The sequence below is a fragment of the Anopheles stephensi genome, chromosome 3 (assembly GCF_013141755.1).
Source record: "Anopheles stephensi strain Indian chromosome 3, UCI_ANSTEP_V1.0, whole genome shotgun sequence".
Classification (NCBI taxonomy): domain Eukaryota; kingdom Metazoa; phylum Arthropoda; class Insecta; order Diptera; family Culicidae; genus Anopheles; species Anopheles stephensi.
Window position 1 is genome coordinate 24,767,383 of NC_050203.1, and position 25,685 is coordinate 24,793,067.

The 25,685-nt window shown below is 42.8% G+C and overlaps 1 protein-coding gene across 12 annotated transcripts in view; it reads right to left on the minus strand.

Moving 5' to 3' along the window:
- LOC118511369 overlaps positions 1-25,685 on the minus strand; it is a 183,343-nt gene that overhangs the window by 139,674 nt on the left and 17,984 nt on the right. The window contains exon 1 of one of the 12 annotated variants that reach the window (XM_036054355.1): positions 13,344-13,508. The exons of the other annotated variants lie outside the window; for them this stretch is intronic. The gene's annotated coding sequence lies outside the window, so the exon portion shown is untranslated. Of the gene's footprint in view, positions 1-13,343; positions 13,509-25,685 lie in introns of those variants that run through there. 12 annotated transcript variants of the gene reach the window in all.

A 25,685-nucleotide genomic window follows, 5' to 3' on the forward strand; every position in this document is an offset into this window, starting at 1 on the left:
CATCCGTTAATAATTCCATTGATGACCTTAATAATGATTTGGTTAATCAACCTCTATATTCTTAAATTTTTCATACTAAATCATCTGTGGTGTGATCACTTTTGTTTCATTTTATTATCAAAAAAGGTGTGTTGTTATAATCATACCGTGCACTGTATAAGTAACTAATTAAAAATCTATGTTGTCCACTTTGAATAACATTTTTTATTATTGATGCAGAAAAGATTTCGTTGTCAATATTATTACCAACATCGTCGAAAAATGTTACACATTCTGAATTTTCACTTAATAGTAAAAGTATAAGTAAAATAACGGCTAAGCAAAGGTCCATTAACCGTGCACAAAAGTCTACTCGCTTCGCTACATGCCTTGGGTTCATTACCCACAAAACCACCACTTAGCCACATTCACATCCCAAAAACCCGTCTACCCATCGTTCGTTTACCAAAGTTTTCAGTGAAAATTTTGACAAATGAAAAGAGAATGTAGGTTAAACAGACTCATCCAAGCCTAGCTCATCAACTCGCTATTCCCGCTTCCCTAGCCGGTGGCTGTGGCTAACCGTTAATTCATGAGCTATTTGCCGCGAGTTTCACTGTAACTCGATTCCCTTCGATGTGGTGCGGATCGAGCACATTCTATGTGCCCCAAAGCCTTACGATATTAGCTAACGTCGTGGCCTTTAACACATTAGCCAAGTCTTGCTCACTCCCCACGCACCCAAGGGGACGTGAGGGAGGCGCGGAGTGAATGGTTAGGATGATGGAAAGGACCGAATGTTCGGTGCCGGAATTCACTCTGACGGTGGAAGATTTATGAGCTCATGCAACAGGATATCTTCATAAGTGCGCTTATGCTTCTCTGCCCCCGAACACTTTGCCCCTTTTTGTCCCACACACACACCCTGGCATTTTATCTCTCGCTCGCACCGCTCGATGAGCGAATGGTGTGCCCATCTACACGAACACTTCCTGGTCCGGCCGAGAAAGGCGAGAACCCTACGTCGGCGAAAGACGATGCCTGCAAACAGTACCGTTTACGTCAGCGCATAATCGTTGCAACCATCAAAGACGTTCGAGAGTTGAGAACCTGCTCAGCGGCTAAACGATGGCAGCCAGCTTTCATATGCAAATCTGCCCACGAACTCGCAGCAAAAAGGCAAACTGCATGCATCAAAGCACCGCATCCGCAGTTTGGACCAAAAGCAAGCGTGTGAGATAGAGATAGACACACGAAAAAACAAGTCCACGCTCCCTCTCCCCCCCATTACCCACCGTTGCAGCCCGGAGGAAAAGGTGTCGAAAGTTTTCCATCAATCTTCGACCGTACGTGTATGGGATGGAAGGTCGCGACATACGAGGTCGCTGAGATTTATGAGATTTGTGACCAAACTTTCAAATCCAACGTCATCATGCACTAGGTATCGCACCCACATGGATGAGACGTGGGCCAAGTGGAAACAGGATCCCGGTTACAAGTTTTCCCCTGCGCCTAATGAGCTTACTGACGCAGCAGGACGATTGATGAAAGTTCCGACCCAAAAATGCATGCTTTACCACGCATTACATTTGCATGACTTATCCGCGTACTTCAATCCGACGCTTCACCGTTGATGCAACTGACTTAATCCGATGTGGTTAACGTTGAGCTAGGTGCCTTGTACAAACAGGTTCGTGCATATTTTACTCTTGATTTTTTTTAAAACAAAACAAGTGGTTCGATATAGCAATACGGCCAGGCCGTTCTTTATGAATAAAAAAAAGTGGTTGGATAGTCTTTATCTAATGAGGGACTTCAATTCGGCAAAATTCAACAAGAGCTTCCTTAAATTTTACATAAATCGTAATATTCGTTAAATTTTTAGAAAATGTTGATAAAAAACCATACATAACGATACATAGGACTTATGTGAAATTAAAGGATACCTTTCTGAGGCATCCTATACAACGCATTGGTCAGGCAAGTGCAACTTCAAAGATATTTCTATCCGCTTTTCTTCCTAGTTTGTCATAGTCCCTAGCTGTCAAGACAGAGAAAAAAGCAGCCATCTTAAGATAGTTGCCTTTCCAAATTCAGTAAAGAATTCGTTCGTTAGGACTCATCAATCTAGCCGGCCGATCGTTCTCCTGGTCATGATGAACAGACCGTTGGATATGATACTTCTCGGACATGGTCTCGGCCTGCCCTTTTTGGGCTTTCTTTGACTTGATTTCACCACTAGCTGGGTAGACATGATTAGCGACAAGAAAGTCACCGAACGCGGCTAGAAACACTGCTCCGTAGACACAAAACCTCTAAAAAAATTCTAGAGAACGTTGAGTAACTTGTCTAGTAACTAATTTCGCCATTTTGATTGGTAAATAGTCTTTACGGCAACCGATATATCACTCTGTATAGTTTAGGAAAGAAGCTCTATTTTATTACGAGATGATGGATTTTCGTGGTAATTTGTTTTAATAAATTTTCTGAGTATCTAAATGAACCATAGCTATTCGAACTATTAACTATATATTCTATACGCTGCTTTAATCAACCATAAAAATGAGTTGCCTTTTTATTTCGCTCATCAGAATGAGTAAGAACCTACCTAACTCTAAATTAACTGATGCTTGCGGGTGCGATAAACATTGATGACTGTACAAAACCGTACCCGTCAAATATAGGCGGAAAGCTCATCAGCTGTGTTTATCACGTTCCACATTTCCCAGACACGAACTGATACAATCAATTGGCTGAGGCTCGCAGACAAATGATAAACTTCATCCGTACGTGAAAGAAAGACACACACTCACACGCACAAAAACGCACCTCACACGAGTAACTTCGCACACACACACACACACAACGTACAGCTAACATATCCTTCCGGGCGCATTTTCTTCCGATGAACATAAACGGATACCATCACTCAATAGCTCGATAACTACCGAACCAATCACTTACCTATACCAACGCTAAAACCCTAGCAGGGTGTGGTGTACAGCGCACAAAACGCACACCAATCGAGTCGGCTGAACCCCAGTTTCGTGGGACGAATGTTCGGGACAGATATTTGATTATGTTATTAAGTGAACAAATATTCCTACCGATGCGTTCCCGAGAAGATGGCATCTTTTCCGGGAACTTGTCCACGCCGGTTTCCGTTGCCGTTGTTGTTGACAAAATGGGCAAACGTAATTTTGCCTCCACTTCTTGTTACTATTGATTTGTATTCCCATTTTTTCCGTCCGTTTGTACCAGTATGACGACAGCATACATTGGATTTCTTCGTAGCAGAGGGCGAGAGAGATTAAGCACGCAGTTGTCAATTGATGAAAATCCTGTCAACATACAAACACGCGTACAAGAATACAGGGAATGCTTCAACACGCGATTTAATACACTGTCGAGAAGCTCCATTTTCAACACAACGTCAATGTATGTATGTGTGTGTATGATTTTTTTGCCACTAGAAGGCAAACTTTACCAACAGTTTTTGTCACGCATATTGGACCGACAGAAAGGAAAAACAATCGGTCGGTACTGGCTAGTGGGTGTCTATGAAAGGAGGGAAAAACAAGTTTTCTGTCAAACATTCGGGGCCGAAACACATTCGAGGCCCAAAGACAAATTAACTTTGAATCGGCAAGCATCCGGAAGGGGCCTGACCGTCTCGCCTCGTCGGTCGTAAAATCGAATCAAGGAACGAAGCATCCCATTGAAGTGCGTTACCAGTAATGTCCTTCGGCGTTTTCAAGTGGCGGACCAAGGACAGCTGGGTAGAGAAAGACCAGGGCGAGAGAGAACGGCGGAGGCAAACGAAATGAAACGTACCGCCCGACGGAGCAGAGGACCATCTTACTGACAGTATCAATTTTCGGTCAAGCATTGCGTAAACGAAACATCCACGCGATAAGGACACCCGAAATAGCGACGTCAATGCCAACGTCAAATTCGATGCCTGGCAGGCCGGTTAGCTGCCCGGGAAAACTCTCTTCTCGTTCTCTATCTCCCTCGTGCATCGCTCTCTCTCTCTCTCTCTCTCCATACAAGAGGTACACAGTTTTGCTGCAAGTTTCTTTATCCAGCTCTACTTTTAATGTTGTCCACGCGTAGTCTTCTCCCTTGTTCGATCCGTTCGGATGCTTCAGGGCATCCTCCGGAAAACGCACGATTGGGGACGGAAATGTCAATGTGTCTTCTTAAGCAAGCCTTGATGGAAGCTTTCTTCTACACGCTCACCGAAAACAACAACAACAGCCAAAAGAGACAAAAAAAGTAGCCCTACCTCTTCGGTACTTGAATGGGAATAGAATTATCGATTCCATTTGCCAGGTGCAGCATCGGGGCTAGAATGGCAGTGATGGGCCCGTTCAAATCGAAGCACGTACCCAGGAAGGAACAGTTGGATAAGCTCGCAAAAACCGAATTACCATCAGCTTGTAGCAATGAAGATTTAAGCGCTTCGATTATTTTGAGACACGGATGGCACTTGATCAAAAACCCTCCAGCGGTGGGTCTGGCCGTCTGGCTATCGATTTCGAGCCCGTACGTAAACTCTGCTCAAAACCCGTTCCGAAATCTTAATGAAAATTGGAAGCGAGGAATGGAAGTGGACGGTAGAACTGCGCAGGGTACCGTCACGATAGCAATCGGTCTTCGGTCGGGTACGGGTTTCGAAGCCTTGTAAATTGTTCACTGGATTAACAGATTAGAGGTACAGGCTTGGCAGATTGGGACATAAATTCTGATTCAAAATTTTGCCTTTAATTCTGCTTAATATGGGGATTTATGAGACTTTTAAAGATTATGGTAGGGATAGCTGTTAACGACAATTATCAACAAGCACTTTGCTTGCAGCGAGAGTCATAAAATTCGTGATTTGTTCATAATAGAATCTTAAACAAATATAGTTTTATTATTGAAGCTAGTGAAAAATAAAATAAATATTGGTGAAAATTGGCTTAAATTTACTAAGTTTCTCAATGTCATTAAAACACTCTGGCACTCTGTCTATTTTAAGGCCTCTCAATTCCTTAGACATCTTTGTCGATCTACACCTTGAACGCCAACCTCTTGTACGACCGGCGATACAATTAAAATAAATTTCCTCCCCACCCAGCAAGACGCCGGAACTGGGACGTTGTTTCGCTCCGGCTGAGAAAACACAGATTGTCCTTCGCGGCGTAATTTAAACAGTTCGTAGTCTGTTGCACGCAACACAGCGAAGCCACCACCAACACCGTTGCAGCCATCCGTTACATGCCACCTTTACTCGGGAAGGAGCTCGGGCTAAGCTAGCGTACGACGGTGAAACTACAGTTCTTAACCGGAGTTCATGCCACCAGTTCTTAAACACCTTTCCTACACAGGGCAAACTGCAATCCAGCCATGCCACAGCCCTATACGAGATAGAACATGGGCCAAAACCCAGCCGCCAGGTGCACGCAAACTCGACTTTTGCTATAAACATAGCCAACGAGTTCCGTCACAAAACGGGTGCTCCCGGCTCCCCTCTAAACACGGCACGCGCGCTGTAAGTGAACCGTTTTGCCAATAACTTTGTACCGCACGCTTGCTCCAAAGTGATCCCAGCTTCGGTCCAGGGATAGCGTTCGCTACACGCTGCACACGAAGGTGCAATAACGCACAACAATAACAGAACAAATCGTCGACCGAAGAGGAAGCGAACAAGGCTGCCGGATGTTGGCGTCGGATGAGGGCATAACACCGGAGCTAAAATCTGTTTCGCTATTTGCATAAACAACTTCAATATTAATTATGGCGAATTTATTGCTAATTTAAGTCCCAACGTTCGACTACCGGGAGGACCGGAGGACCCATACACATACAAACGCAACCCGGTGTGTTACCGTGTGTTGCAAGCCGTACGCCGCCCGTCATTACACGCATTGATACAGCGCTCTGGCGAAGAACGATACACCTTGTGGCGGAGTGTGACGTCCAACAACGGTGAGGAATACTGTATTTAAGGAGCGATAGAGTCAAATTTCATACCCTGGAACAGTGGGTATGCGACATTGGAGAGTCATTTTGATATTAAAAGTGTGTGCGTGAGTGTTGGCAGTCTATCAGCAGCTCTTTCACTGAGGTTTCTTCTCTAGAGGGCTGTACAATACTGGGAGCTTTGATTTAATCGGAACAGTGGGTGTTTTTATGGACAAAATCCTATCCCCTTTAAGTGATATCGAAACAGTTGAACTACAAAAGAGTAATTAGGTCTACAATTATGTTTAATGCTAATTGAAACCTTAATTCTGACCTCTTGTAAAGGTGAAAATTATACTCAATTCTTTAAAAAGCCTTCTTCCACCACACATTGTGATGAAAGAGCGATAAATTGAGTTATAATCAACTTCAACCGTTAATAATTTCGAACCAGTGACCCACATGAGCCACCTTTATCTACTTCAAAATTAAATTATGAATATTTATTCAGCAGGTAATCGAGCAACCGTTCCATCCACCCACCCAACTGCACTCTTTAATAAGCAAATTAACTAAGCTCATTACCCTGCTCATGCTCGGCTGCACGTACGAAGAGATCTAATTAATGTCACACATTTCATGCAGAAAACACCTCCACCCCTTTGCCGAGCGCTGTTCGCATGTATCATGTGCCGTAGCAGAGCGTTTAATTTATTTAACACTTTAACCACTCGTTGCCCATTAACGATTTATCTTCATTCTTGCCAAGCAGCAGTCGTGTCTGCCGCTGTGAGTGTCTGTGTGTGTGTTTTTTTTTTCTCTCAACACAAGCAAAGCCGAGACCGGAAACCTGCCGGTTAGGTCATTAAGGTTAGGTAAGATCATGCTGTGAAGCACGGTACGTCACCTTCAAAGTCCCTCTCGACCGACAAGGCATGGACAAGGACTCGGAGGGCTGTAACATTCAAGTTCCACTTATGTACCGTGCGCCGGGAATAAACTGACGAAAACTTTCAAAGTGACGTGTCACCGGCCAAAGGACTGCTGGATCCATAGTGCCAAGACGAGTTGGAGTTTGAGTCGCTGCTAAACATGATCCCTCCACCCACCACCCATTACGGACACGGCACGAAACGGCCAAAGAACGGTTCAAAGGAGGCGGTTGAAATGGCAGAGACTCCTGCATTAGCTGTCACTTCTTGCGAGCGTCTTCATTTTGTGTCTCTCACCGTACACACTTTATAATGTGTGGCGTACAAAGTGAGAGAGAGAGAGAGCGAGCACGATCAAAGGACATTAGTGCTTCAGCAACGCGAGACACACACACATCCTGAACCTTGGCTCACCCTTACTTGTGTTTCGTGCGATACTTTACACCCGACCCGTCCATCGCGACGTATGGATGGTAGTATCTTGAGAAGCTACGGATGGGTGAACGTGGACCACGGCGAACATGCCCGACCGTGTGTTGCTGCCACACGCGACAAATAACATCATAAACACCGTCGTCGACAATGATGACGATGTTGCCGTGCTCGTGTGTCGTGTGGATTCCGCCGGCAAAGGCACCACATTTGGGACCGGACCGTTGGAATAATCGGGCCAGGGTGCGAAAGTTAGACCCACTTCATCCTGGTGTAAAATTATGAATTTACAACGATGACAGGAGCCGCCCATTTCATCGGGAAGTGGGTGATATGTGATCGGAAATTGTGTTACAAAAGCAACTTCCACTCAATTTATTGTGTCTTGGATGTCTCTTGATTGTTTTAATTATTCATTGCAAGATAGTTTTTCTTTTACTCTCCTTTTTAGCTTGTTTGAACTCAGAATTATATATCGTATAACCGGAGAATAAGCATGGAGGAACGGCCAGCAGGGGATTTTATATTTTCTCCTTAAAAAGGTTTAATTGAAGAGGTCTCGACAAAGACCTGGTCGATTGACCTCGTCCTAGAAGCCTCGTCTTAGCAGCCTTTGGACCTTGTCTCTCGTCCTTGTCGCAGCCTTTTCTTAGGTCTCATCTTAATCCTGGTCAAAGGAGCCTCGTCCAAGAACTCGCCTTTAAGAGGCCTCCTCGAAGGGGTCTTATCTACAGGCCTCGTCTAATGAATCTTCTCTACCCAAATGACCATTTATCACTATATTAAAACATATAAAGCTTTATCATTAGAAGTTATAATATTGAGCCCTACTCATACCATCACATAAATATACCACGCAGTACCACACAGCTAACCCAACAGCATATTCGTTTTTTAAAACGGACACATAATATTCCATTAAATCACTCGGCGCGGTTATCACGCTCTACTAAACTAGTACTAAACTGTACTAACCATAAAGCAAAAACACATTCACACCACCATCAACACCTCACTATTGTCCAATCGCATTGTGTACCGTAACCACACACATTACATTACTTTAAATTACACGGGAATTAAAAAATCATGAATATCATTCACATTCCTGCGTTTGCCTGCGTGTGTCATGTGTGGAATGGATTGGGGAAAAAATCGATCCTAACCGTAACCGCGCTCTAGCTGCATGCGTAAGCATTATAATGATCAAAACAGTTAGTGTGCCGTTAAATGATACTAACAATCAGGTTGCCTAACTCCGACCAACCCTTGTACGCATGCAGGGGGCTAAAACCATTATTGCCCTAAAAATAGCTTCCACACAAACAAAACCCGAACCGTATCGAACACGTGCACGCACAAACAAAAACACAACCAGCCAACGGTTCCATGCGGGCTTCCAGGCGCGGCAGCAACGGCAATGGTCGTTGATTGGAAATGAAACTGAAACCAACACGATTCGCATGGTTGGTTGGAATTTCATTGCCAAAATCGTTCCCCGCTGCGTGAAAACGATTGACGATAACTTGACGTGTTTGGGGAACATTTTCGGTACCATCGGATCGTCGAACCATGGAAAGAACGTAAGGCTTGCGGACTGCTTTTAACTGCCATTCCCGGTCTGCTGGTTAAGATGGTTAAGTGAAAATCCATGCTTAAACGGGAGGGAAAACGAAAAGGGAGCAATCCGACATAAATATTTAAGCGATGAGTTATGAAATATTGCAATGCTTGGTGGAAATGTAAGCATGGCAAAGCTTTAATGTGCGTGTTTTTCCGCTTTCCCGTTCACATGAATTTTATTTGGAAAAGTTCTAACGTCTAGAGCAATTCCTATAATAAAAATAATAATATTTTGATGGTTATACTATTTGAAAATATGTTTGCTATCTTATCTTCCTATCACACTACTATCAACGATCATAAAACCATCGAAGTAATTGCCAACCAACGCACTGATCGGTTAATTAAATGAGCCCTCGGTATGAAATTGTCACATGTAACGGCTAAGCCCACGGCAATCAAGGCTATGTTTCACCGCCCGTAAAGCGGCACCGCTACCGACCACCGGTCAATTGATTTATGCGTGTTGCATGTGGCTCAGCATAAAATGTAACACACATTACAGAAGCGACCGAGAAACAACCGCGAGCCATTCGGCCGACAACACGAAATCACCATCAACATAATCACCGTCATCGGTGTGTCATATATCGAACGCGAAATGTGCACTGGCACCGGTTCTTCCCGTACGTCAACGGCTAGCCCAGCTTCGTTCACCACTGCCAATCGTTCGCCCTGCCCACTGTGACCGTCACGTCACACTCGTTTTCCTCCCTGCTAATCGCTAACTACATCAACCGGGCATAGTTCGCGCCAGTCAAAGATCCACTAGGCGGTCAACAATTATCCCAAAGAGAGTGATAATTACGCTTACAAGCACTTGCACGCACGCCAAAACGGATCCATCCCGGGCCCCTACGGTGTAAACTTCATCCCCAGCCCGCCGAAGGATTCGCCCGGATACGACCTCCGCAATGGTACGACCGTGTGATAGTAAGCGAAAGCTCGCCGATGCCATCGGGCTATGCAAGAGGCCAGTACATAATTTCTCGACAACAGTCTCTACAATCTACCCCCGCCTTACTACGGGGCACACTGCCGAGGTGAACTTAATTTCCCAATCCCCAGCAACACGACAGTGCACACGTGAGTGTACCATCCTGAGCGGTGCACAGTGTGGCGTGTGCTTCCGTGACCCGGGGACACGTTCCCCGGGAGCTATATTGCAAACGGCATGCAGTTATGCAATGTTTACTGTTACGCCTGCCCGCTAGCTGCATGCGTGCATCCTGAAACAGCGTCTACTGTTTGTGCCGACATGCATGTGCGACATGTACCGGGCGCCTCCATCCGGTCCCGAAATGGAGGCGCCCAGTAGCGCACGAAAATCCACACGAGCAGAGCAAAAAAATGATCAACTGCTGGATAAAATGCAGTTTTCTAGTTGAGTTAAATATTTACCCACTTATTTGACTGCCCTGTTGGTGGAAAAAGGAAAGATAATTAACGCACATTATCATTCATTAATATGGGTTTCCTTATGTTTCTTTATGAAGCAGATTATTGAGAAGCAACAAAAAAAATCTCGGGAAATCAGGAAACGAAAAAGTCACAGCTTGTTTTAAATACATTTTTTCCCCTCTACTTGCATGCAGCGAGTATCTGTTAAAAAACGAATTTGGTGCAACTCACTGGAGAAAGCTCCACAAACGTGTGATGTGATTCCACCACACATACTCCATTTTTTGTTCTTTTTTTGGTGGGCAAATGTTAAGTGGCGGTAAAACATCTGCTTTCATGCATAATGTTGCCTTATGCAATCGAAACTTTTTTCGAACCCCTTCCTTCTCTCTCTCAGCCCTTCCTATCCGGTCGATGCCACATGACCTCGAAATGGTAATCGAGACACGGTGAGACAGGCACTGTTCGGGTGCTGTTGAAGTTAATGAAAAATTCATACACTAGGGTAGGCGCACGCAAAAGACGAATGAACTATGATTCTGGTTTAAAAGCTTCCGGCCTCGGAGTATTTAATATTTAATCCTTGCTGACTGGGACACGTGCAGCAACAAACAACAACGGAGAAGAAAACGGTGAAAAACAACAATCGGCGGGTGGAACGGTTTGTGGACGGTGAATAAATAATGCTTCTTGAAAGCTTACTTCCACTTGCAATGTCTCGTTAACAGAGGGGGAAACTAAAACATTGATGTGTTTTAATGCAACAGTTTAAAAAGAAAATTATGTTTGGAACAGATTTGCTAAAAATCAGTCACAAACATGTAATGTGAATTGTTCTGACAGTCCTATACAGTCCTATGGTAGAAAGAGTAGGGTAATACTGTGAGCAGTTGTTCGTTCTTGGGCGCAATTCTCCGTCAAGAAAAGACCAGCGTCATAGCTCTCATCTTAATCTTCTGATGTTTTTTTGTTGATTTTTGCTCTGCTCGTATGCAACACTGTTGCGGAACTGTGTAGCAAACCAATGACAGGCAACAATTTCTGCGAGATAAACTAATTTACGCGTTAGTCAGCATTTTCTGAACGTGCTTCATATCGGTTGGGAAAAATAAAAGAACATTTCCATTTTCATTTTCACAGTCTCACTAAATCAGACCTTGAAATATAGTTATGTTTATCGTCGGGAAAATTAAAGCAGATTTTTCCAAAAGAAAAAAATGTTTAATACCCCAGAAGTACACTCGGATTATCGAAAAACAATCCTATCTGCTCATGTTGCGTATGTGACCCTAACCTTAAACTCCACTCCACGACCCAGCACTAGTGGAAGTGAAACTCCGACGCATGCTAATGAGGCACCTGTGCAACATGCAAACTACATACCCGCACTTACAATCGACAGCCAATCACTACCACACCCCACTATCCACCGTCGACAGCACTTGCAAAATGCAATCAACCGGGGAAAAACTTTTCCCCGAAAAACTGCAAACCAGGCTTCCGACATGTAAACCGGCGCTAATCGACCCATAATAAACCGCAATGTAAAGCAAACACGTTCGCAAGTATGCAAATAAACGTCCCTTCCCAAATGACCTACCACCGACCATTCCGCCCCATTCTGACCTTGCCGACCACCAAAAAAGCGATGCCCATTGTGTCCGTGATAAAGTGAACACGATCAAGGTGCCCTAGCACAAACGCCCCACCCGCTGGGTTCGGGGGTGGCGTACCTCGATTGAGTAGGAGCACTGCCGTACGTCGAACTGTGCAACCCGAACGAAATCGCACACCGCTTAAGCACGCACGCTGCAGAGTGGGTGCAATTCAATTATTGTCACAAATTGCATCCTAATCCACAATAACGAGCCACATTAACACAGCTGTTATCTTTCGGAAAAGAGGGGAGTTTGTTTCCCTCTCTCTCTCTCTCTCTCTTTCTCTCCTCCAAAAAAACACACGGTCCGTGTGTCCGAAAAACACACGGTCAACAGCAACCTGATCTGTGATTTTATTACGGGACTTAAAACCCCGGAATATATAATCAGGGCATACAAAGGGAAAATCCAGGTAAACAATCGAATAAATTCGATAAAAACATATGAGCTTTGTATAGGGTGGGGGTTGTTTTTGGTTAAGGTGAACAGCGGAAAACACGAATTATGCTTTCCATCGGTTTTTTTTCTCTCTTCGTAGAATCGTGTGCTTGCAAAAGCCTATTCGGTAAAGCATATAAAGCATATTAAAAAGGTGCAAAAACAGGTGAAACGAGCTGTGAAAACATTTGACCTCAAAACGATCAGTGAAAGAGCATCGAATTTATGTTGCAAGAAATTGATTTTCCTGCTTTAAACCGCAATAAACAAATGTAACATGAATGGATTTTCCGTCATTTAAGAGCCTTCTGGAAAAAATCCAATATAATATTTTTTTGTAGAATTCACCGAGAAAAATAAAGAAATATTGTTTTCAACCTTTATTCACAAAACAGTACTCTAACAATTCAAGCTAAACTTCACTCTTACTATAATCAACCCGCTCATAAATTTATGATGCTTATCAAAGCACAATAATTCCAAACCCACCACTAGAAGCTATAAATATATAATTACCAACACACACACACTCCCACAAATCTGGAAGCAAATAAATTACCCAACCTTCATCTTTGTTACCAACTCTCTCCCACCGTTTCGGTGTGCACCTACCCAACAAACGATTGACAAATTTTAATATAATACACATAATTTCTATCCGTACCAAGCCACTACCCGCATCGTATCGCACTTTATAATGATTAGTGTTTTCCGAATCGATTAAAAGCGATAAAACTGCAATAGTGGCAAATTTGCAGAAACCATTTCATAGCGCCATTCCGCCCACTTAACACTCCCACTCAGCCCCTTTTTTCCATTAGCGAACACCCTTTTCATACCGGCTACATTCGGTACCGGGCGGTTGCACTGCTAGTGTGCAAACCATCGTGATAGCAAAACTTTCTATCGCTATCGAAAAGGACACACTTACCCTTATTTGTTTAACGATACCGCTGGTCACCGGCACACACACACACACCCGAACACACATTTATATACTTATGAAAAACGTTTTATGAACTGAAGCGAACCGATGCAAATTGGTTAGTATCGTGCCGTAGAGGAGAGAAAAAACAGGAACTTGACCGGGAGCATGGCAGCCGGAAGCAAGCAGGGCAGGAAGTGAAAAACCTAATCATCGGTCAGTATAGGCATTCACCCGGGTACCCTTTCTTATGCTCGGTAACCTGTTGGGAACTCTATGTGTGTGTGTGTGTAGAGTGTGGCAACCAATCGTTGACGTAATACCGACGATAAGCGACCCCTCGAGGTGATGGTAGCTATAAGCCTGCAAGTGTAATGGAAGTCCACCGATAAGTGGACCCACGATGCATTTGAACTTCATAGACGATCCCGGTAAGCTGGTGCTAGGTGGCGCAGGAAGTTGATAAGAGTGCTAACAATGCACTCTGATAAGAGGTGTGTCTGTGTGGGTGTGTGTGTTCCGGTGTGCCACACGGGAATCGAATGGATTGTTTGCAATCTGAAAGTTTGAAGTCGGTGCTCGCTGTAAAGCGTATCGATTGAATCGACTAACGAACATGGTGAACGTAATTGGATAGGAATTTTTCAATCAGCACCATGAGGTTACTCTGTGGGTTTCGGTCCGGTTACGACGATACGTTGTTTGTTGATAGTTTTCCATTCCATCCCCAAGGCAAATACGTTACTTCTGCACGTCGTGCGGTGACGGTGTGTGTTATTTATTTCTTGGCGAATTTATACGTTTGACTTTGCAAATACGAACTTTGCTCTTGAACAAGTAAAACTGGTAAAACAATTTTATAGTGGAAAAAAGAGTCAATTCCAGCAAAATTTTTGATTTTTTATTTCTATTAAAAAGTCAAAGCAACAGAAACGAAAGACATTAATAAAATGTTAAAAATGTTATAAAATAAAGTATAAATTAAGAGTATAAAATATAAAATGTTTTAAAGACTGATATCAACCAAATCATAAACAAATAAATTCACTATCAAATAGATTTCAAAGGGCAGTTCAAAAAGTTAAGTGAATCCAACACCAGTAATGTAAATGAAGCGTTAAATAAATTTAAAACAAACCAATTACTTTTAAAATAAACAAATACGTATGCTGCATTAAAGCAGTAAATAGAGCAATCCAAATCACAGCCATAGTTTCATTTCCTTCGTCAGACCCAACTGGTCCAAAAACTTTCACCCGTAAATAAAGGACAAACTTGACCTTCAACACCGTTGTATGATTAAGATTTAACACAAATAATCCGGACCGAGCGTCACAGGGGCAGCCGGGCGAAGTGATACAAAACTTTTCCAACGCTCTTTGCCATTTTCCCCAACCGGAGGGAGCAAATCCGACCTACTCAATGAATGGAAGCAGCCCGGGTCGAGGGCTTTAGTTCTTTCGAGATGCTATCAAGCTTCTTGCCTTTAATAGCTTACTCGGCCTTAATCTGCTTTTGCTATTGTAAGTAGGATGCTCCGCATGATACCCGCCGTGCCTAGCGTCATTCGCCACCCTGCCTCGTCATCGACAATTTACAAATGCAAGAAGTGCTTCATTTAGTTTGACTTCCCCTGTGGCCCTTCCCTTCAGATTGCCGACACCGCTTTTCACTCTCTTTCTCTCTCACTCTCGCTCAATTCAAACTACCCGCTAAAAGCGGCTAAAGTGTGCTATTGTTGGAGGACTTGATGAAACTTTAAATAAGTTCCTCTATGGTGGGGCAGGAACCACGTGTCACCGCCTCCTAACCCAGCCCTCGCTCATCGAACTCTACGTGATGCGCGATGAAAAGTGGGAACCGCTGAACGAGTTCGTACTTGCGTCGTCTCCCACCACCGGGTACGGAGCGTGCTTTGCCCAAAGCCAAACAGTCGAGCTACGATTCTTCGGCAATGAAAACAATTACAATAAATTACCATTAAATGAATCGCATGTAACGGCGATATTTATGGTGCTCAGCAAACGGAAACGGGAAAACGCTTCCCGGGGAAAAGCGTACACGAGCGCAACACCAGGTAGGTTGAAGGAGCGTGTGTATGGGCGGGTGTGCGAGATGTATTATGCCGATCGGGGTACCGAATGGGAAATTTTGCGTCACCACCGAAATGAACTTCCACCATTACCATTTTCCATCGAACGATACGGGGGTTTTCGCAAATGTTGGAGAGCTTTGGAGAGCATCGCGGTGGCTTGCTGTCTGCCCGTATGAACACGGACAATTCATAAAATGAATGCTAAGAATAACAATTGGCTTCCGTATCGTGGAAACTCGTACGGGGAAGGATAGTGAACCAGACGGAAGGGAAGCTTATAAACGCACACATCGTAATATTGCGGATTACCGAACCCATCCCACGTCACGCAGCGAAACGATAGTGCACGTTCTGGTGAATTGATTTTCCAGCCATCCATTGTCCAGCGATGGATTCGAGCGGGAAAGCGTGCAGATTTATGCTGCCTCCCGATGAAGAGAAACATTGTGACACTGAAAAAACATGCAACGTTGGGGTTTCCGTGCGGAATGGAACCGTAAGCGAAGAGCTCGAATGAACAGCTGCAAATCCAATCGAGCAAGTAGCCGGATCCCGCTGAGTGTTAATAAAATGGAACAATATTTATTTTCAATTAGACATGACAAAACGGAGGACCATCGAACCAATTGCACGGGGGGGGGGGGGGGGTAGAAGGATGCTGTGGAGACATTTCCCTTGGGTCATCCGTGAGGGAGGCAATCGTGTAACGATGTTTGGTCACAGAAGATGAAGTAATTGGAAACTAAATTAATGATGGAAGAGATAAATATTCATACTATGGCATTTCTGTAGATATACCCCAAATATTTTAAGACAGTTATACCGCTCACGGCGTTGCTTAAAAAAAAAACAAGATAAACCAAACCAAATAATATTACAGGGAAAATACAGGGAAAAATAGATTTTGCAAACGTCAAATTTTAATTTCTTTGAATAATTCCGTTTTAGTAATGCAATTATAGAATATTTTCTTCTTATTCTGATGGGGCTCTACAAGATCGAAAGGTCACGACCTACCATTTTTGGTTTTCTTTGACTTTATTATACCCAGAAGTAGGTGTATAGTGAGCCCTGTGTACGAGAAGGAGTTCCAGATGGCCCTTGGTCCTGCCGGTGTAATAGTGAATAAGAGAGAATATAATGAAGTAAAATTCAACATATCCTTGAGCGCTTGAGTACAAGTCTTGATTTTATATTTAATCTGGCGCAGCAGTTTAGCTGCAACACTTCATAGACCTCAAGTTCTGTCACATATTCTTAAGTCCATTTATTCAAAATTTCAACACACAATTAGGCCTTCTTAAAGCGACTTAAAGCTGCTTAAGCTTATCCTTGGGAAATTAACGAGTACAAGGACTCATACCTCTCTTTATCTCTCTCTATATCTTTTTATCCTATCTATATATCTCGCTATCTCTCTGCCTCTCTTTCCCTATTTTTTATTCGTTTTCTCCTATTCCTTCCACATTTTTGCCCACCTGTACCTCGGCCTGCCATTTCTGGCTCTCTGTTTGACTTGATTTTACCCGTAGCAAAGCAGTCTGCCATGCGTATGGGGAGGCGGTCTGAATGAGATTTGAACCCCGGTCCTGCCGTATGAAGACCAGCGCCACTGTCGCCTCTGTCAACGGACCGCTGAAATACAATGATTTCTTTATTAAGCGAGCACCTTTAACAAAACCTCCTAGGAATATTGGCGCCGTTACTTCCGTGAAGAAGTGTAACGATCTTTTCTTGTAAAAATCTATTCATGACTGCAATAAATGAAAGACTACCTTTTGAGGTTGTCGAGATAAAGAAGACGAAAGAGAAGCAGAATTAACCTTAGTCTACTGAATTGTACTCAAAACAAACGCATTTTGTGCGCTAGATTAATCTTTATTATAATTCCAATCGTATAAATCCTTTCACTTCCAAAACTCAAACGCATTACGCATCGTTAAAACCTTCAATGGCTTCATTATCACCAAACTCCACATTGTCTATCAATTAAGGACTCATTTATCCCTAATCCACTGGGCAATAATGTTTTGCCGATTTTCGATCAGCTTATAGACACCCGCATAAACACAAATCTCTTATGCTCAGTTAGAGAACTCTTGCTTACGATTCTTTCCACTGCCACACGCCACAATTCAATTCCACGAAAAACCTCATCCGACCTTGATCGAGCGTAATAGGACACCGATTTGTGCTAGATAAAAACATTTTCACCCTTTGTACGCTTGTTGGTAAACCAAAAACCGCTCACACACACAGCCACCAAATTCCAATCCTCCCGCAGAAGGAATTGTCGCTGCCAGCAGTATCGAAAAGTCTTACTTTTCGTCGGCTTAACATCTCTTCCGCTCGATTGGTTGAAAATCGAGGATTACGCGTCTACGTCCTGCCATAGCAAGCCTCCACAAGCCTTGATATGAAAACAGGAGAATAAAAAAAATCATCAATCCCCAACGCAGTCTATTTGCCTCGCATAAGCAAAACCCAGGGGGAATGTACGCGCCGCGTTCCGTTTGGGAAATTACACGCTTTCAAGAATCGTGCCTTTACGCTTTGTACACACCAACCGAACCTGGTACACCTGACTGTGTGTGCCCCTTAGAAAAGTCTCCTCCACACACACACACACACACAACAGATCATTACAAAAGAAAGTTGACAATATTGCTGACTGCCAACTTTTCCAAAAATACAGTTGTTAGCTTCCCGGCCCGATTCCGCCGGCACCGTTTCGCCTGTATGCTGGAAGCCCATCAGCTCCACCCGATAGCGTATCATGGATATCGATGGGTAAACTTTCTCGGAAACAGCATCGAAATTCATATGGTTTTGCGGCAAAAGACAAAACCACGGGATGGGAAATCATCGAGTTTTAATCCCGCTATCCGCCGTACCGCTCGGCTTAAAGGGTCGGGATGGGGTCCTATTTTCTTAGCCAATTTCCTTCCAGCATTCCTACCAAACCGGTACCGTATCCTATCGAAAAGCCTAAGTTTCCCACTTCTTTCTAGAAAGTTATCATACAGGGAGGAAATGGCTCTATCTCTGGTATCGGTGGTTCTAGTTTTCTAGCCGAAAAAAAAATCAACGAACACAATCCTTAAGCGCCTATAGACATACGCACACGAATATGTGCCTACCATTCTCCCGGTTCGATTATTTAGAATATAGCCACATAAGCTTTGCCACACCACTGCCGTCAAATAATAAACTGGTTTAAAAGGCTTTTCTTTTCGGCTGTACCGGCTCCAAGATGTGGCCTAGCGCACCAAAACCTTGTGGAATAATAGTAGCAGCCGGTTCGATTTTGTTAGATTAAATTATTAGTCTCACTCGAGCAGCTCTTCGGTGCAAAGCAGCTAGTGTGGTGGATGGGTTTTCATGCATGGTCGCACCGGAAGCACCGAGAGCAAAACTATCGATAAATTCACATTTCGGCAGCTCTTCGGTAGGCTGGCAATGCGTGCGTGGGGTTTAGAAAATTTAGAGAAAAGATAAACCAATTCACGCTTAATGGGAGCGTACGGAACGGGCTGGCAATATCAATGAATCCGAATCCGAAAGAACTAACAGCCGTAGACAGTCGTATGCAAAAGGCTTGATTTGTTTTATGGTTCACGCATAATCTGGCTACCGTGTGAAGTGTATTTGTGTAGGATTTGGAGGCTACGGTAAAGCATTAAATTTTGATAGTGAAAGTTTTCGGGTGAGATGAATTTCTATATTGCCAGCATCTCAAGGTATGATAAAGTAGAAAAAGGAGGGTTTTGAATAAAAACAGTTTATGTTAAAAATATTTAAAAATAGTTCCTAAAGCCTACAATTTAGATAATGCTAATGCTGAGCATTCAAGGGGTCTTCTTCATATCACCAAAAGCGTATCTTCATTTTCACCGGTTGTGAGGTCCGGGAAGCCTCAAGCAATCCAAATAGCTCCAAACTTCCTAAGAAGTCTCGTATAGTATATCTGCTTTACCACTGAATTTGACCCGCTGTTAAGTAGATTCAACGCGTTAAAGGCCTCCATGGGACTTGATCCGCCACTGAAGTCCATCTCTGTGAGGCATATGTGAGTTATGGGATTATAAATGCCACCTTGCGGCTCAATCCTTTAATAGGCTCCCACTACATTTCCATAGAGCCTTAAACCAATGATGTCTCTGTCATCAGCGTATACCAGGGTCTGGAATGACTCCGATCCGAAGTATCGGATAGCCACCTCTAGCGTTAGAATTGAAAACAGGCAAGTCCTTCTCCATGGTAAAGATCTTTGGTGGAAGCAAAGGGCCCTGAGAGTTTACCATCACCCTTCTTCTAAGCTGTGAAGTTGATCATACTGTCATTCTCACAGACCTGGTAAGATTGGCAGGGATTCCAAAGGAGCTAATCTCGAAACACAGTTTTACCTTGGCTATGCTGCCATCTGAGACTTCAAAATCAATGAAAAGATGGAACGAGTATAACAGCAGTGCGACTATTTTCTCTAAGATTTACCGTATGACAAACATCTGATCAGGGGTTGACCATCCGGCATTCTTTGCGATGGTTTTTAAGGTTCAAGGTTTTAACAGTTCGTTCTTGAAGAGATCAACTTAAACTGCTGTATCTATATTTCGGTCTCCTTTCATGTTTTAAACAACGCAATAATTGATATCAATACAAGATAGATTCATATATTCGTTGCTAAATAAAATTTAAAAAGTCCACTAAAAGCCCCTAAACAATTCCATCAGATCCATTGCTTTTGAGTTTGCATTTGTTTAGTTCAATTGCTCCCTATCTCTCCGAAAGCTCAAAATAAACTAAAGATTATGTTAAAAATAGTAAAATTAAAGTATACAAATCAAACAATTTCTTGTGTTGGCAAACAAACTTTTAACATTGGATTAGGATTTAGGATTAGGATTCGATTTAAAAAGATTTGTTGAAGGATAATATCAAAAATTGTTTATAACAAGTAATAAAACTAACAAAACATAGAAAATATTTAGAAAAATCTCTTACAAGTTCTTAACAAACACAACAAATAGCAGAAACTGTAAATCAAACTGTTTCCTAGAAAAAGAAAAAAACATTCCAGATACGCTTACTTCTTACACGCAAAATAAAGGTTAAGCTGTTACCTTCTCCTGTCAGAAAATAAAAAATCTGTTTACATGAACGTTCATTTGTGTTCCAATTTAATGCTCGATCGTTTCGCATCCCTTTCCGCCGCTTGGCCTGCCTTATCGCTCCCAAAAGCATAACACACACCCCACGTGGAACGGAATCGAAAAGTAACACACAGACCACCCAGTATCCGGGTCAGAAATATCGTCCAAAAACACCAACTAAAACCATACGGTTGGCGCATTGTTTTGCACATAAATTTACTTCCGACAGGCTCGTTTGGGCTTTGGCTGCAAGCAGCAACCATCTGTTCCGACTACGAGCGTACACGCCAAAGGTCAGTCTGGCAGTTTGAAGTTAAGGGCAAGTAAAGAAAATCTCCCCTTCCAGAAGGGGGGGTGTGAGCAAGATAACGGCGAAAACACGTAAGGAAAGACACAATCTGCTCGCTTTCTTTGGTTAATCCAGTACCCACCAATAACGGGGGTTACGCAGTGAGAGAGAAAAAAAGGGGTTCTAGAACTCGAAGGATCAGTAGTTCAGGGGGGTTTGATAAACTTTTCCCATCAACTGTACAAGCTTTTCTAAATTCACATATCGTGAAACCGACTCGTTTTTTTTCTCCCTCTATTTTCCAAGCAACAACAAACAGCAGTGCAAGTGCTTCGACCGATGCGTTCTGGTACGGTATCAAAACCCGGCCAGCCAACAGGCAAACGAGTCGAACAATAATCACGATTTGGTGGTTCCACACAAACTGATGTAGCTTCTGCTACTACTTTCTTCCACACCGACCACCCCTAGCGCTTTTACTCGTTAAAACTGGTGTGAAAATCAGCGTTTCACACCAACGAACACACGAAAGCAGCTTCCGAAACGAGTTGCCCGTGTTGTAGGGCGAGCAAGGGAAGCATGATATCGATTCCACTGTACGCAGTGATGTCCTCCCTCACACACACTCCTGAAGCACTTTATCTTTCCTTGCACATCATTTCCGCGCAAATGGTGAAAGGTACGCAGCGTTGGACAGGAGGACCGTAAAAACCGGAAACATCAAATCAATACGACCAATTTACAGCTTGCTACTCATCCCTCCGCACATACACACTGGCAGAACGGTACCATATGATGAAGTGTGGTGGTGGTGGTGAATGGTGAGAAACGGAGCAAAGCACGCGAAATGATCACAATCGATTTGAGGGTCACCGAATCAGTGTATGTGGCCAATCGTGAGTGTTAGTTTGTGTGTGGCTGTATCGAATGGCGTGCAGCAAAATCGAAAAATCAAACGAATGTTCCTGATGGGCTGAAGTTTGATTAAAAGCGCTGAGGGTCAAATGTTTTGATTATTTAAGAGTAAATGATGCATGCTTCGAAAGTATATTTATGCTTACAAATTTAAATAGAAGAATGAAAATTATCACAATTTTATGATACATCAAAGTTAAAAAAAAGATTTAAAATATCGACAGTTGTGTCCATAGAGCAAGTATCTCCATGATTAAAACGATATGATATTTTGAAACACAATTCCAGGCAATATCGAGGCCTTATTGTTGTCATAAGTCAAGAAGCATATTGTTCTGCACATAAAGAGCTTTTTCACAACCTGAAGAACACTGAGGTCCGATTTATGTGTAAAATTATCAATAAAACTTCAATACGCTCGAACGTGGACCTATATAAACCGTGAGACTAGAATATTTGAACACGAAAAATATCATAAACGTACATCAAACAGTATAGCACCTTGGAATGATAAAACTGTATCGAATTAAGCTAAAACCCAAATTAAACCATTCCAAGAGCCTATAGGATCAAATTTATAGAACAATCGATAAGAACAATCTTTGGTATTTCGATGACCTCTTGGAAAACGTTAAAGTAACAAGGATCACAATTCAAAATAACCTTATAAAGAATATTGAAGGTGCGTCCAAATAGACATATAAAGGGACTCTATCCAAAAAATTTGCCTTTGTATTTAAATTCGCCTTTGCTATATATATAGAAAAACAAATTCCAGTAGTTCTGAAACCTTGTTCATACTTTATTTCCTAAATTTTGTTCAAAAATTTCATATCATCAAATCTTTCGTTTAATCTTCGATATCAATAGCTATACTCAATTATTTCATGCTTTGTTACAAACTGTTTTATGTTCATAATTATATGAAATGTCCCAATATGTTTTCAAATAACTTTAAATTCAATCTTTTACTTTCTATATTAACATCTCATATACTTGAAAATTCTATACCAATACCAAAAATATCATTTTCTCCCATCTGGTCTAACAAACAAAACATAACCACACAACAAATACGCCCTGTCCTGTCCCTTACAAACCTGACACGAAAACAACAACAAAACACACTCACCGCGCTCAGCTAATCGTTCGTGACGTGAAATCATTTCCCACCCTGCCTGACTTCCGGACACCAGGAGAACAAATCACAGATTTCCCGTTTTATTAACTTTACCATGTCATCCATCATCCCGGGAACCGATCCGGTTCGGGTTGAGCGATAAAAAGGGACGATCGACCGTGGGGAGTTTTCGCTTCACGCTAGCGTGAACAAAGTTCCCACGAAAGGAAAGTTGTTGTTGATGTTGTTGTCCTACAGCAGCAAACTAAACAAGAAACGGGAAGAGCGGACAGCATGGTGTACGTATTGTTCCACCAGCAAACTAATTGTTTCCCGATACTTTGTTATCTACCCTGCGCTCTCTACGAACTCCGCTGCTAAGAAGAGTTCCTATTGTGTCTGGTGTAGTGGAGCAAAAGAACAAGCAAGAGAAAAATAAAGCCACTACGACACCAAAACAGCGAAAGCATCCGTAAGCTGGCTGTAAGTCAAACTTCCGAAACACAACGCCGATGCAGGCGAGGAAAAGCACAAAAGGACCGACGAAGAGATCGAGAGATGATGCACATCATGCCACTAAACCACTTGACACAAAAGGCAAAACGGACCGGGGAGAAAGCATTAAGCCTCGTCGCCGACACCTTGGCGAGCAGTGCGAAAATGAAACGTCGAACATCCCTTTTTCCTCCGCTCCGGCATGGCATTCGGCTCCACATGCTTCATTCCTCTCCCACCCAGAGGTCCATTCTTCCGTGTCGGATTTTCCGGAGCGAAAACAAACAAGCACCAGCCGGACCGAGCTGACGGAACCAACAATCCAGAAATCCATCCTCCCTCGAACCAAAAACACGGACGACGCACGTGTGCATTTTATGTACACTGGCACCATGTGCGTGTGTGTGTGTCTCTCTGTGTACGTGCATACAGTAGCAAGCATTCGGGACAGATGCCAGGTTCCTGCCTGCCTGCCGCACGGTGCCACGCGAGAACTGCCCGTTTGAACCATAAATAAAGGACCACGTTTTATGTATGTGCGTCTTTTCGGGAGACCGTTGCCGCACCGTACGGCATTTCCCGTTTTGCCGATGTGCATGTGCAAATAATTATGATGACGCACGGTTGAGGATTTATGTGTGTGCCAAACCACACAAACGTACACACACACACACATGCTACACAGACTTGTGGAGGATACACGTTCCGGGTGAGGCTTTGCGAAATGCGTACTGTAGCTGAATATATATATAGTGCGACCCGTTTGGTACCGTTTTGTGTGCGTACTCAAATGGATTGAATAGTTACGGTAATGAGCAAACTAAATTCACAATAAAATTTATATTTTCAAGTTTTTAAATACTATCGACTGAATGAGTATATAAGCAATTTCAAGCAATTAGAATTTAGAATTTTACAACAAAAATTTATGAAAAATTGCTACCACGAATATTCGAATGGATTCAATCTTCTTCTTCTTTGGCCTAACGACCTCTTAAGTCATTCCTGCCATTTCTGGCTTACCATTTCTGAATTATCAGTCCTCACTACGGGGGAACGGTCCAGATACCGTTGTCGCTGGATTCAATAGATCTCGAATATTACACTCACAGAGCATTCAACAAATGCTGTTCCCTACTTGGGAAGCCTTATTTAGTAGGATGAAATTATAGGCGTAGCCTTCGTAAACGCTAATTATTGTTGCATTCTGGACCCAAAGAAATTATCAGTTAATACTCCATTTTGGCTAAAGAAGTCCCATCAAAGTGTGTGTCCAATTGCAGTTCCTCGAAATTTTAATTGATTACGCTGTAATATTTTGTACATATACAACCACCAAGACACAAAAGTAGATTAAAGGTTGAGTTGGGACATAAGATTTATTTGGTCAAATTATCTTAAAATATTACAAAATTTTTAGTCAAAAACACACGTTTTTGGCCAGAAATTTACATATTCAATCTGTCAAAAAAATTCCCCACAACTATCTTCTGTTTTTTTACTCAAATAGCAACTCCATACGAAAAATTTCTACACCCAATGATTTTTAGACGTAAACCTGAAGTCATATTTAAAAAGCTATTGTGTCTCAACTCGACCTAGCGAATATAAAACGAATCGAAGATGTAGTTCAACAAGGGAGAGGTTGAATCGTATTCAAAACCTTCAAACCTAAGCGATAGTTGGCTGGATTTCAAGAACAATCCAGATGGAATTTGAAAGCCGATCTTGTCGTATAAAGCACCGGTGCTGTTAGAAACTAGAACAAGACGACCTAACCAAACAAATAGTGTGATTAAGAATTTTAATTTAAAAAATATTACATTAAAATTATAAAACTATCACTGTCGTTCTGTGTTCAAATAAATCATTCCAAACGCTTTTCAATTGTCAACTGTCACCAATTTTCGTTCTCGCATATCCTCCTGTTTCGCACGGTTCCGTGCTATTACGGTCACACTCGTCGGTCAGTCGGCTTTACCGCGCTTTTAGCTTTTCACTCACCCTTTCCATACTCACACACCTACCCGATCCGACCGCGTAACCCAACGCGGTCCCAAAACGGACAGATGAAATGGTGGTCAATCGAAAATAGTTCCCCATGGAATTGACCATCCTTGGGAGGCCTTTCGGAAGCGGTCGTTAAAACCGGAAAACATCCCCCAAGTGAGAAAGAGAGAGAGAGAGAGAAGGGAAAAGAGAAAAAGGGAATCTTCAACCCTGTGAGGTAGCAAAGGCATTCGAACGAGCGAGAGACAGAGAGTAGCAAATGGTGAATTTT